The following is a 10,905-nucleotide window of genomic DNA, read 5'->3' on the forward strand; positions in this document are numbered from 1 at the left end:
TTTTTTGGAGTTTTAGTTGAGACGGGGTTTCATCGTGTTAGCCAAGATGGTCTCCATCTCCTGACTTCGTGATCCGCCCGCGTTGGCTTCACAAAGTGCTGTGATTACAGGCGTGAGCCACCGCTCCCGGCCGGTCTCATTCTTAATACTATAAATTCTTTAGCATGATGTTGATACTCATCTGTTTTTTTTTCTTCTTCTTCTTTTTATTCTACTTGCTTGTAAATGTCTATGTAAAAATAGATGTCACAAATGTGTCTATACGTACTGGCAAGAAATATGAGTATATTCTGACCGGGCATGGTGACTCACGCCTTTAATCCCAGCACTTTGGGAGGCCAAGGAGGGCAGATCAGGAGGTCAGGAGATCGAGATCATCCTGGCTAGCATGATGAAACCCCTTGTCTATTAAAAATACAAAAAAATAGCCGGGTATGGGGGTGGGCACCTGCAGCCCCAGCTACTAGGGAGGCTGAGGCAGGAGAATCACTTGAACTCGGGAGGCAGAGGTTGCAGAGAGGCAAGATCGCGCCACCGCTCTCCAGCCTGGGGACACAGAGAGACTCCGTCTCAAAACAACAACAACAACAACAACAACAACAACAAAGAAATATGACTATATTCTATAATTTGTCAATTTTCAATGACATGTAAGGGAAAAATGTGTTTAATAAGAAAGTGTTTTTTGTTGTTGTTTTGTTTTTTGTTCATATAGGTAGGGAGAAAATAAACAGTAAACAGGAAGCAACAAATAAGAAATGACCTTATTTTATTTTTTATTTTTTGTGGGTACATATTAGGTGTATATATTGATGAGGTATATGAGAAGTTTTGATATAGGCATGCAATGTGAAATAAGCACATCATGGAGAATAAGGTATCTATTCCCCCAAGCAATTATTCTTTGAGTTACAAACAACTCAATTACATTCTTTATTTTAAAGTGCACAATTATTATTGACTATAGTCAGCTATTGTGCTAACAGGTAGTGGGTCTTATTCATTCATTAATTTTTTTTTTCTTGAAACCATTAACAATCTCCCCTTACCCCAATTCCCCTGCTACCTGTCCCAACCTATAGCAACCATCCTTCTACTCTCTATGTCAATGAGTTTAGTTGTTTTTATTTTTACATCCCATAAATAAGTGAGAACATACAATGTTTGTCTTTCTGTGCCTGGCTTATTTCTTTTAACATAATGACCATCAGGTCTATCCATGTTGTTTCAGATGACTGGATCTCATTCATTTTTTACAGCTGGCGAGTACTCCAACATGTAAGTACCACATTTTCTTTATCCATTCATCTGCTGATGGACACTTAGGTTGCTTCGAAATCTTAGCTATTGTAAACAGTGCTGCAAGAAGCATGGGAGTGCAGATATCTTTTTAATATGCTGATTTTCTTTCTTTGGGTTATATGCCCACCAATGGGATTGATGGATCATAACAGCAGTTCAATATTTAGATATTTTAGAAACATTTAAACTTTTCTCCATAATGATAGTACTAATTTACATTCCCATCAACAGTGTATAAGGGTTCCTTTTTTTCCACATCCTTGCCACCGTTTGTTATCGCCTGTTTTTTGGATATAAGAAATTTTAATTCGGGCAAGATGATATTTCATTGTAGTTTTGATATGCATTTCTCTGATTATCAATGGCGCTGAACACTTTTTCATATGCCTGTTTGTCATTTGTATGTCTTTTTATGAAAAATGCCTATTCAAATCTTTTGAACATTTTTTTGTTAGATTGTTTGCTACGGTTGTTTGGGCTCCTTATATATTCTGGTTACTAATCCCTTGTCAGATGGGGAGTTTGCAAATATTTTCTCTTATTATGTGGGTTGTATCTTCATTTTGTTGATTGTATCCTTTTCTGTGCAGAAGCTTTTTAACTTGTTTATTTTTATTTCAGTGGCCTGTATTTGTGGGGCATTGCTCAAGAAATCTGTGGCCAGACCAATGTCCTTCAGATTTTCCTCAATGTTTTCTTGTAGTAGTTTTTACAGCTTGTGGTCTTAGATTTGTCTTTAATCCATTTTGATTTGATTTTTTAAAATGGTGACAGATAGTTTAATTCTTCTGCATATGGATATACAATTTCCTCAGCACTATTTATTAAAGAGGCTTTTTTTTTTTTTTTTTTTCAGTGCAGGTTCTTGGCACCCTTGTGAAAAATGAGTTCACTGTACTTGGGTGGATTTGTTTCTGGGTTCTGTACTCTGGTCCATTGATCAATGTGTCTATTTTTATGTCAGTACCATGCTGTTTTCATTACTATAGCTCTGTACTATAATTAGAAGTCAGGTAATGAGATTCCTCCAGCTTTGTTCTTTTTGCTTAGGATAGCTTTGGCTATTCTGGGCCTTTTGTGGTTCCATACAAATTTTAGAACTTTTTTTTTTGTTCTATTTCTGTGAGGAATATCACTGGTATTTTGATAGAGATTACATTGAATCTGTAGATTGCTTTGGGCTTTATGGACATTTCAGCAATATTGATTCTTCCAATCCATGAACATGGAATACTTTCCAATTTTTTGTCCTCTTCAATTTCTCTCATGTTTTATCATTTTCATTATAGAAATATCTCACTTCTTTGGCTAATTCCTAGGTATTTAATATTATGTGTGGCTATTATAAAGAGGATTACTTTTAAAATTTCTTTTTCACATTATTCACTGTTGATATATAGAAATGCTACTGATTATTGTATATTGATTTTGTATCCTGCAACTTTATTGAATTTGTTTTTTGATGGAGTCCAAATGTGAGATCATATGACCAGCAAACAAGGATAATGTGACTTCTTTCTCTTCAGTTTGGATGTCCTTTTTGTCTTTCTCTTGTCTGATTGCTCTAGCTAGAAATTCCAGTACTATGCAGAATAGTAGTGATGACAGAAGGCATCTTTGTTGTGTTTTAGGTCTTAGAAGAAAGGCTTTCACTTTTTCCCCATTCAGTATGATACTAGTTGTGGGTCTGTTGTACATGGCTTTTATTATGTTGATGTATGTTCCTTCCATACTTCCAGATTTTTAAGGTAATTACTATAAAGAGATGTTGATTCAAATGCTTTTTTGGTGACAAATGAAAATGATCATATGGTTTTTGTTCTTCATTTTGTTGATATAATGTATCACAATAATTGATTTATATATGTTGAAACATCCTTGCATCCTAGGGAAAAATCCCACTTGGTCATTATAAATAATCTTAACAATGTATCATTGAATTTGGAGTGCTAGTCATTTGTTGAGGATTTTTGCATCAATATTCATCAGTTACATTGGACTTTATTATTTTCTTTTTAGGTCTCTTAGTTTTGATTTCAGGATAATATTGGCTTCATGGAATGAGTTTGGATGTATTTACTCCTCATCTATTTTCAGAATAGTTTGAGTAGAATTAGTATTACTTTTTCTTTAAATGTTTGATAGAGTTCAGCAGGGAAGCCATCCAGGTCCCAGGCTTTTCTTTATTGGAAGGCATTTTATTATGGCTTCAATCTCGTTAATTGATATTTGTCTGTTTAGGTTTTAGGAACCATTCAGGTTCTTCCTTGTTCAATCTTGGTACATTGTATTTATCTAGGAATTTATTCATTTCTTCTAGATTTTCTAATTTATTGTTATATCATTACACATAATAACCACTAATAATCCTTTGAATTTCTGCAGTATCAGTTGTAATGTCTCCTTCTTTATCACTGATTTTATTTATTTGGATCTTCTCTCTTTTTCTCTTAGTCTAGCTAAAGCTTTGTTAATTTTGTATGACTTTTTTAAAAAACAAATTTTTGTTGCATTGATCTTTTGTATTTTTTTTCATTTCAATTTCATTGATGTCTGCTCTTATTTTACTATTTCTTTTCACCTACTAATTTGGCATTTGTTTTGCTAATGCATTTCTTAGTTCTTTAAGATGCATTGTTAGGTTGTTTATTTAACATTTTTCTTCTTTTTGATGTAGGCACTTAGAGTATAACTGTCCCTCTGAGAGCTGTTTTTGCTGTATCCCATATGTTTTGGTATGTTATGTTTCCATTATCATTTGTTTCAGGAAATTTTTCAATTTTCTTCTAAATTTCCTCATTGATCCACTAGTCATTCAGGAACACATTGTTTAATTTCCATGTATTTGTGTAGTTTTCAAAATTTCTCTTGCTATTAATTTCTAGTTTTATTTCACTGTGGTTAGAGAAGATATTTGATATTATTCCAGTTTTTTGTATGTTCTAATATTTGTTTGGAAACCTAACATATAGTCTACCCTTAAGAATAATTTATGTGCTGAGAAAAAGAATGTGTATTCTGTAGCTAATAGATGAAATGTTCTGTAAATATCTATTAGATCCTTCTGATCTATAGTGCAAATTAAATCTGTTTCTTTGTTGACTTTCTCTCTAGAATATCAGTCCAATGCTGAAAGTAGAGTGTTGAAATTCCCAGCTAGTATTGTATTTTAGCCAATCTCTCTCTTTAATTCTAATAATATTTGCTGTGTATTTCTGGGTTATCCAGTGTTGCATGCATATATATTTAAATTGTTATATCATTTGGCTGAATTGAGCCCCTTATCATTATAAGGGCCTTATCATTATAATGACCTTCTTTGTGTTTTCTTATAGTTTTGGTCTTGAAATCTATTTTCTCTCATATAAGTACAGTGACTCCTATGCTTTTCAGTTTTCATTGACATGGAGTATCTTTTTCCATGCTTTTATTTTCAGTCAATATGTGTCTTTATAGGTAAAGTGTGTTTGGTTTAAGCTACAGATCAATGAGTCTTGCTTTCTTATCCATTCAGCCAGTGTATGTCTTTTGGTTGGAGAGTTTAGTGCATTTATATTCAGTGTTATTAATGACAGGTAAGACTTATTCCTACCATTTTGTTATTTGTTTTCTGGTTGCTTTACAGCTTTCTCTTCCCTTTTTATCCCTTCCTATCTTCCTTTTAGTGAAGGTGATTTTACCTGGTGATAACATTTAATTTTTTTGCTTTTAATTTTTTTGTGTATTTATTATATGTATTTTGTTTTGAGGTTACCATGAGACTTTCAAATGCTGTCTTATAACCCATTCTTTAAACTGAATAACACATTAGCACAGTTTACATTAACAAATAAACAAGCAAAAGAAATGGAACAAAATCAACATCTTAACTTTGTCCCCATGATTTTTAACTCTTTGTTGTTGTTTTGTTTTTTTTGTTGTTGTTGAGATGGAGTCTTGCTATGTCGCCCAGGCTGGAGTGCAGTGGCTGGATCTCAGCTCACTGCAAGCTCTGCCTCCCAGGTTTACGCCATTCTCCTGCCTCAGCCTCCCAAGTAGCTGGGACTACAGGCACCTGCCACCTCGCCCGGCTAGTTTTTTGTATTTTTTTAGTAGAGACGGGGTTTCACTGTGTTAGCCAGGATGGTCTCAATCTCCTGACCTCGTGATCCGCCCGTCTCGGCCTCCCAAAGTGCTGGGATTACAGGCTTGAGCCACCGCGCCCGGTCTCTTTGTTGTTTTTATTTATATCATTGTATTGACTGTCTTGAAAAGTTGTTGTAGTTACAATTTTTGATTAGTTTATCATTTAGTATTTCTACTTATGATAAGAGTAGTTTATACACCACAGTCACAGTTTTTTTTAAATATTCTGTGTACTTACTATCACCAATGAGTTTTGTAACTTCAGGTGATTATTTACTGCTCATAAATGTCATTTTCATTCTGATGGAAGTTCTCCTATTAGTATTTCTTATAGGACAGGTCTGATATTAATGAAATCCCTCTGCTTTTGATTGTTTGGGAGTCTTTATTTCTCCTATATGTTTGAAGGATATTTTCACTGGATATACTATTCTAGGGTTAAAAATTGTTTTCCTTCAGCACTTTAAATATGTCATACCACTCTCTCCTGGCCTGTAATGTTTCCACTGAAAAGTCTGCTGCCAGATGTATTGAAGATCCATTTATGTTATTTGTTTCTTTTCTCTTGCTGCTTTTAGAATCCTTTTTGTATTCCTGACATTTTGTAGTTTGATTATTAAATGCCTTGAGACAGTTATCTTTGGTTTAAATCTGCTTGATGTTCTATGACCTTCTTCTACTTGAATATTGATATCTTTCTCTAGGTTTGGGAAGTTCTGTGTTATTATCCTTTTGAATTAATTTTCTACCCTTATCTCTTTCTCTACCTCCTCTTAAAGACCAATAACTCTTAGATTTGTCCCTTTGAAGCTATTTTCTAAATTCTTTAGGTGTGCTTCATTGTTTCTTATTCTTTTTTCTTTTGTTTCATCTGTGTATTTTCAAACAGTCTGTGTTCAAACTAAGTACTTTTTTCCCCTACTTGATCAGTTCTGCTATTAAAGGACCCCAATACGTTCGTCAGTATGCCAATTGCATTTTTCAGCTTTAGAATTACTGCTTGACTCTTTTCAATTATTTTAACTATTTTTAAAATTTATCTGATCAAATTCTGAATTCCTTCTCTGTGTTATCTTGAATTTCTTTGGACTTTCTCAGCACAGCTATTTTGAATTCTCTGTCTGAAAGTTCACATACCTCTGTCTCTCCAGGATTGATTCCTGGTAATTTATTTAGTTCGTTTGCTAAGGTCATGTTTTCCTGGATGATGTTGATGATAGTAGATGTTTTTCAGTGTCTGGACATTGAAGAATTAGCTATTTATTGTAGTCCTCACTGTCTGAGCTTATTTGTAACTGTTCTTCTTGGGAAGGCTTTCCAATATTTGAAAGGACTTGGCTCTTGTTATCTAAGCTGTATCTGCTTTAGGGGCACCCGAAGCCCAATAATGCTATGGTTCTTGCAGACTCCTAGAATACTGCCTTAATGGTCTTAAACAAAATCTTGAAGAATTCTTTGAATTACCAGGCATAGACTCTTTTTCACTTCCTTTATTTTATCCCAAACATACAGAGTAGTCTATTCTGAGCCACCTAAAGTGGGAGTGGAATGACACAAGTATCCCTGTGGCCACCTGCACTGTAACTCCATTGGGTCAGACCTAAAACCAGCAAAGTGTTGGGTCTCACCCAATTCCTGTTGTAACTACTCCCTGGCTACTGCCTATGTTCACCTAAGGCCCTAGGGCTCTACAGTCAGCAGCTAACAAAGCCAGTCAGGGCTGGGTCCTTCACTTTAGGGCAACAAGGTTCCCCATTCCCCTAGTGGGTCCAGAAGTACTGTCCAGGAGTCAAGGACTAGATCCAAAAACCTTAAAAGTCTATCTGGTAATCTATTGTATTGTGGCTGAGCTGGTGCTCAAACCACAAGATGCTGTCCTTCCCATTCTTCCCTCTCCTTTCCAAATGTAGAGGTGCCTCACCTTATAGCCACTGACACCAAAGGCCACAAGAAGTACTGTCAGACTACCACTAATTTTCTCTTAAGTCTCAAGTTCTCTAATTATGAATACTGTCTGGCCTGGGACTCACCCTTCAGGGAAGTGGGCTTCCCTCTGGCCTAGTGCAGGTCTAGAAATGCTGTCCAAGAGTCAAGTCCTGAATTTGGAAACCTGAAGGACCTACTTGGTGTTTCACCCAAGTATGGCTAACTGAAGAGCCAAGCTATCTCTAAGGTGTAAGACAAAGTCCCCTTTACTTTTCCCTCTGCTTTTCTCAAGCAGATGGAATATTTTTCCCATAGCCACCATAGCTGCTAATGTGCTGAGTCTCACCTAAAGTTAGTAAGCCTCAGAGGCTCACCCAAGGCCCTCGAGGTTGTACCTGGGTATCACTACTGGTTATTCAGGACCCAGAGGCTCTTCAGTTAGCAGGGGATGAATGCTGTCAGGAATAATTCCTTTCCTTAAAAGTAGCAGGTTTTCTTCTGGCCCAGGGTATATCTAGAAATATCATTTGGAGGCTAGGGCCTGGAGCAGGGAACTCATGATGACCATTGCTCAATCCTGCCATGGCTGAGCTGGTATCCTGTGGGGATGTCAGTCCTCCCTACTCTTCAATCTCTTTTCCTCAAGTGGAAGGAAGGGGTCTATTTGGGGGCTGCAGGCTGTGCTGCCTGGGTTCAAAGAGGGCTGGTGCCAGCACTCTCTTGGCTGCTTCAGCTGATGTCTTAGTATGTTATGTGCCCCTCCAGTCTACTATCTTTGGGTCTAGTTTGTGGAGATAGCAATAATAGTTGGTAAAAATGATAAATCAATTTAAAAAACAACTTTCAATAACTGAAAATGGCATGATTCATTGGAGAACACTCAAGAAAGTCATTTAACAAGACCACCTCTGGAGTGATTGCTCAAAATGTATTTGTCATCCCCCATTTAGCTCCCTTCATGCAAACGTTACAGAGAATCTTAAAAAGAATGGCACAATGACATATCCAAATCAAGTTGCCAACAAAATTAATAGTACACTGCCTTAAATTGTGATCAACAGTAAAATTTCTTAAGAGAGGCAATGAGACAGCTCACTCAGTAGGAGTACATCTCAGGCTACAAGGAGTTTTGGGACTCAAGCTGCACTGTAATCACACATCTAAGAATCAGAAGAGCTGGTTTTCTGTCATCAAACAGTCCAGAATATTCAAGCTATGAATTGTTTACTGATGATTTGCACTCTCCCTAAGTTACCAAAATCATTCATTTTACAGTCAGCCTTTACAAGTAAAGTGTGACTATTTCATTATGTTTTATAGAAGAAGACAAAAGATATGTGTGCATTTGCAAACTATTTTTGACATAATTAGGTGAACTTTTGACATACAGAAGTCTGAATTCTTTTCAACCAAAAATAAATGTACATTTTAAATCCCTTCAGACCTTTGAGATGCAAGAGTGCTTACATAACTGGAGACATGCCTGCTTCCACTGTTTCTATTGTAAACAAGAAATCTACATTGAGCAGAATTCTACTAAATCTAAAGTGAATTTTTATAACCTATGTCATATCTAAACAGAAACAAGACATGTCTAAATGTCATTTCTGCAATAGGCAAGGTTTATATAGGACATTAAATTTCTCTTTATAACACATTCTATGCCAAGGCTCCTTGTTCCTCACATGCAATTTCTGTGCCTTAAGCACCCTTACTCATTACATCACTTTTTTTGGCCTTCCATCTATGTGCATTGTCTAATATCTTGAAACATTTATAAATAATTTATTAACATTATTTGAATAGTTGCTATCCAGCAACTACTATTTTATGCAGCGCATCACAGATATCAGCTATATAAATATGATCTATGCTCTCTGAAAAGAGAGAATGGGAATCAGATGCACAAAAATTCTTTGCATACACAGTGGCTTAGGGCTATGTTAAAGGTATATACTGGATTTTGAAGACACATGGGTAAGAATACAACTCTACCTAGAATCAGCCTGAGAATGCTTCCCAAGGGATTTAAAACTTGAAAATGAAATAAAAATTTTGCACATGATTTAGAAGAAAAGACGTTCCAATAAAAAGTCTAGTATGTATAAAGTCCCAAAACTCTGAACTGGTATGAATATATCTGCAAGAATTTTATTATAGTTGGAACTCTAAGCATTGAGAGGGAGGATGGGAAATACTGAGAAGGTTTGGGAGTTAGAATAATGAAGGGGTGGCCTGCCCCTCCACACCTGTGGGCGTTTCTCGTTAGGTGAAATGAGAGACTTGAGAAAAGAAATGAGACACAGAGACAAAGTATAGAGAAAGAAAAAGTGGGCCCAGGGGACCGGCGCTCAGCGTACAGAAGACCCACACCGGCACCGGTCTCTGAATTCCCTCAGTATTTATTGATCATTATCTTTACCATCTCAGAAAAAGGGAAGTGGAAGCATAATAGGATCATCATAGGGAGAAGGTCAGCAGTAAGACATATGAATAAAGATCTCTGTGACATGAATAAGTTTAAGGAAAAGTGCTGTGCCTTGATATGCATATGCAAACATCTCCATAAACCTTTTTAGTGCACAAAGAGCAGCACTGCAGCTAGCATGTCCCACCTTCAGCCCTAAGGCGGTTTTCTCCCATCTTAGTAAATATAACATATAGTCCGGTTTTACACCTACAGAGTTCCATTGCCCAGGGACGGGCAGGAGACAGATGCTTTTCTCTATCTCAACTGCCAAGAGGCCTTCTTTCCTTTTATACTAGTCCTCCTCAGCACAGACCCTTCATGGGTGTCAGGCTGGGGGATGATCAGGTCTTTCCCTTCCCACGAGGCCATATTGCAAACTATTACATGGGGAGAAACCTTGGACAATACCTAGCTTGCCTAGACAGAGGTCCCTGTGACCTTACCTTCCCCAGTGTATGTGTCCCTGGGTACTTGAGATTAAGAGAATGGTGATGACTTTTAACAAGCAAGCTGCCTTCGGGCACTTGTTTAACAAAGCACATCCTGCACAGCCCAAAATCCGTTAAACCTTGATTCACCACAGCATATGTCTCTTGCAAGGACAAGGTTGGGGTAGGGTCACAGATTAACAGCATCTCAAATACAGAACAAAATAGAGTCTCTTATGTCTACTTCTTTCTATATAGACACAGTAACAGTCTGATCTCTCTGTCTTTTCCCCACAGAATAAATACAATGATAAAGAACATTCATATGATTTGGTTCTGTTTCCCCACCCAAATCTCATGTCAAATTGTAATCTCTATGTGTCAGAGGAGGGACCTGGTAGGAGGTGAATGGATCATGGAGGTAGTTTTTCCCCATGCTATTCTCATGGTAGTGAGTTCTCATGAGATCTGATGGTTTAAAATTGTGGCACTCCTTCCTCCTCACTCTCTCCTGCTGCCTCATGAAGTAGGTGTTTGACTCTTCTCCACCTTTTGCCATAATTATAAATTTCCTGAGGCCTCCCCAGCCATGCAGAACTGTGAGTTGATTAAACCTTTTTTCTTTATAAATTTTCAAGTCTCAAGTAGTTCTTT

This window comes from Rhinopithecus bieti, unplaced genomic scaffold (assembly GCF_001698545.2).
Source record: "Rhinopithecus bieti isolate Rb0 unplaced genomic scaffold, ASM169854v2 scaffold_18921, whole genome shotgun sequence".
Lineage (NCBI taxonomy): Eukaryota > Metazoa > Chordata > Mammalia > Primates > Cercopithecidae > Rhinopithecus > Rhinopithecus bieti.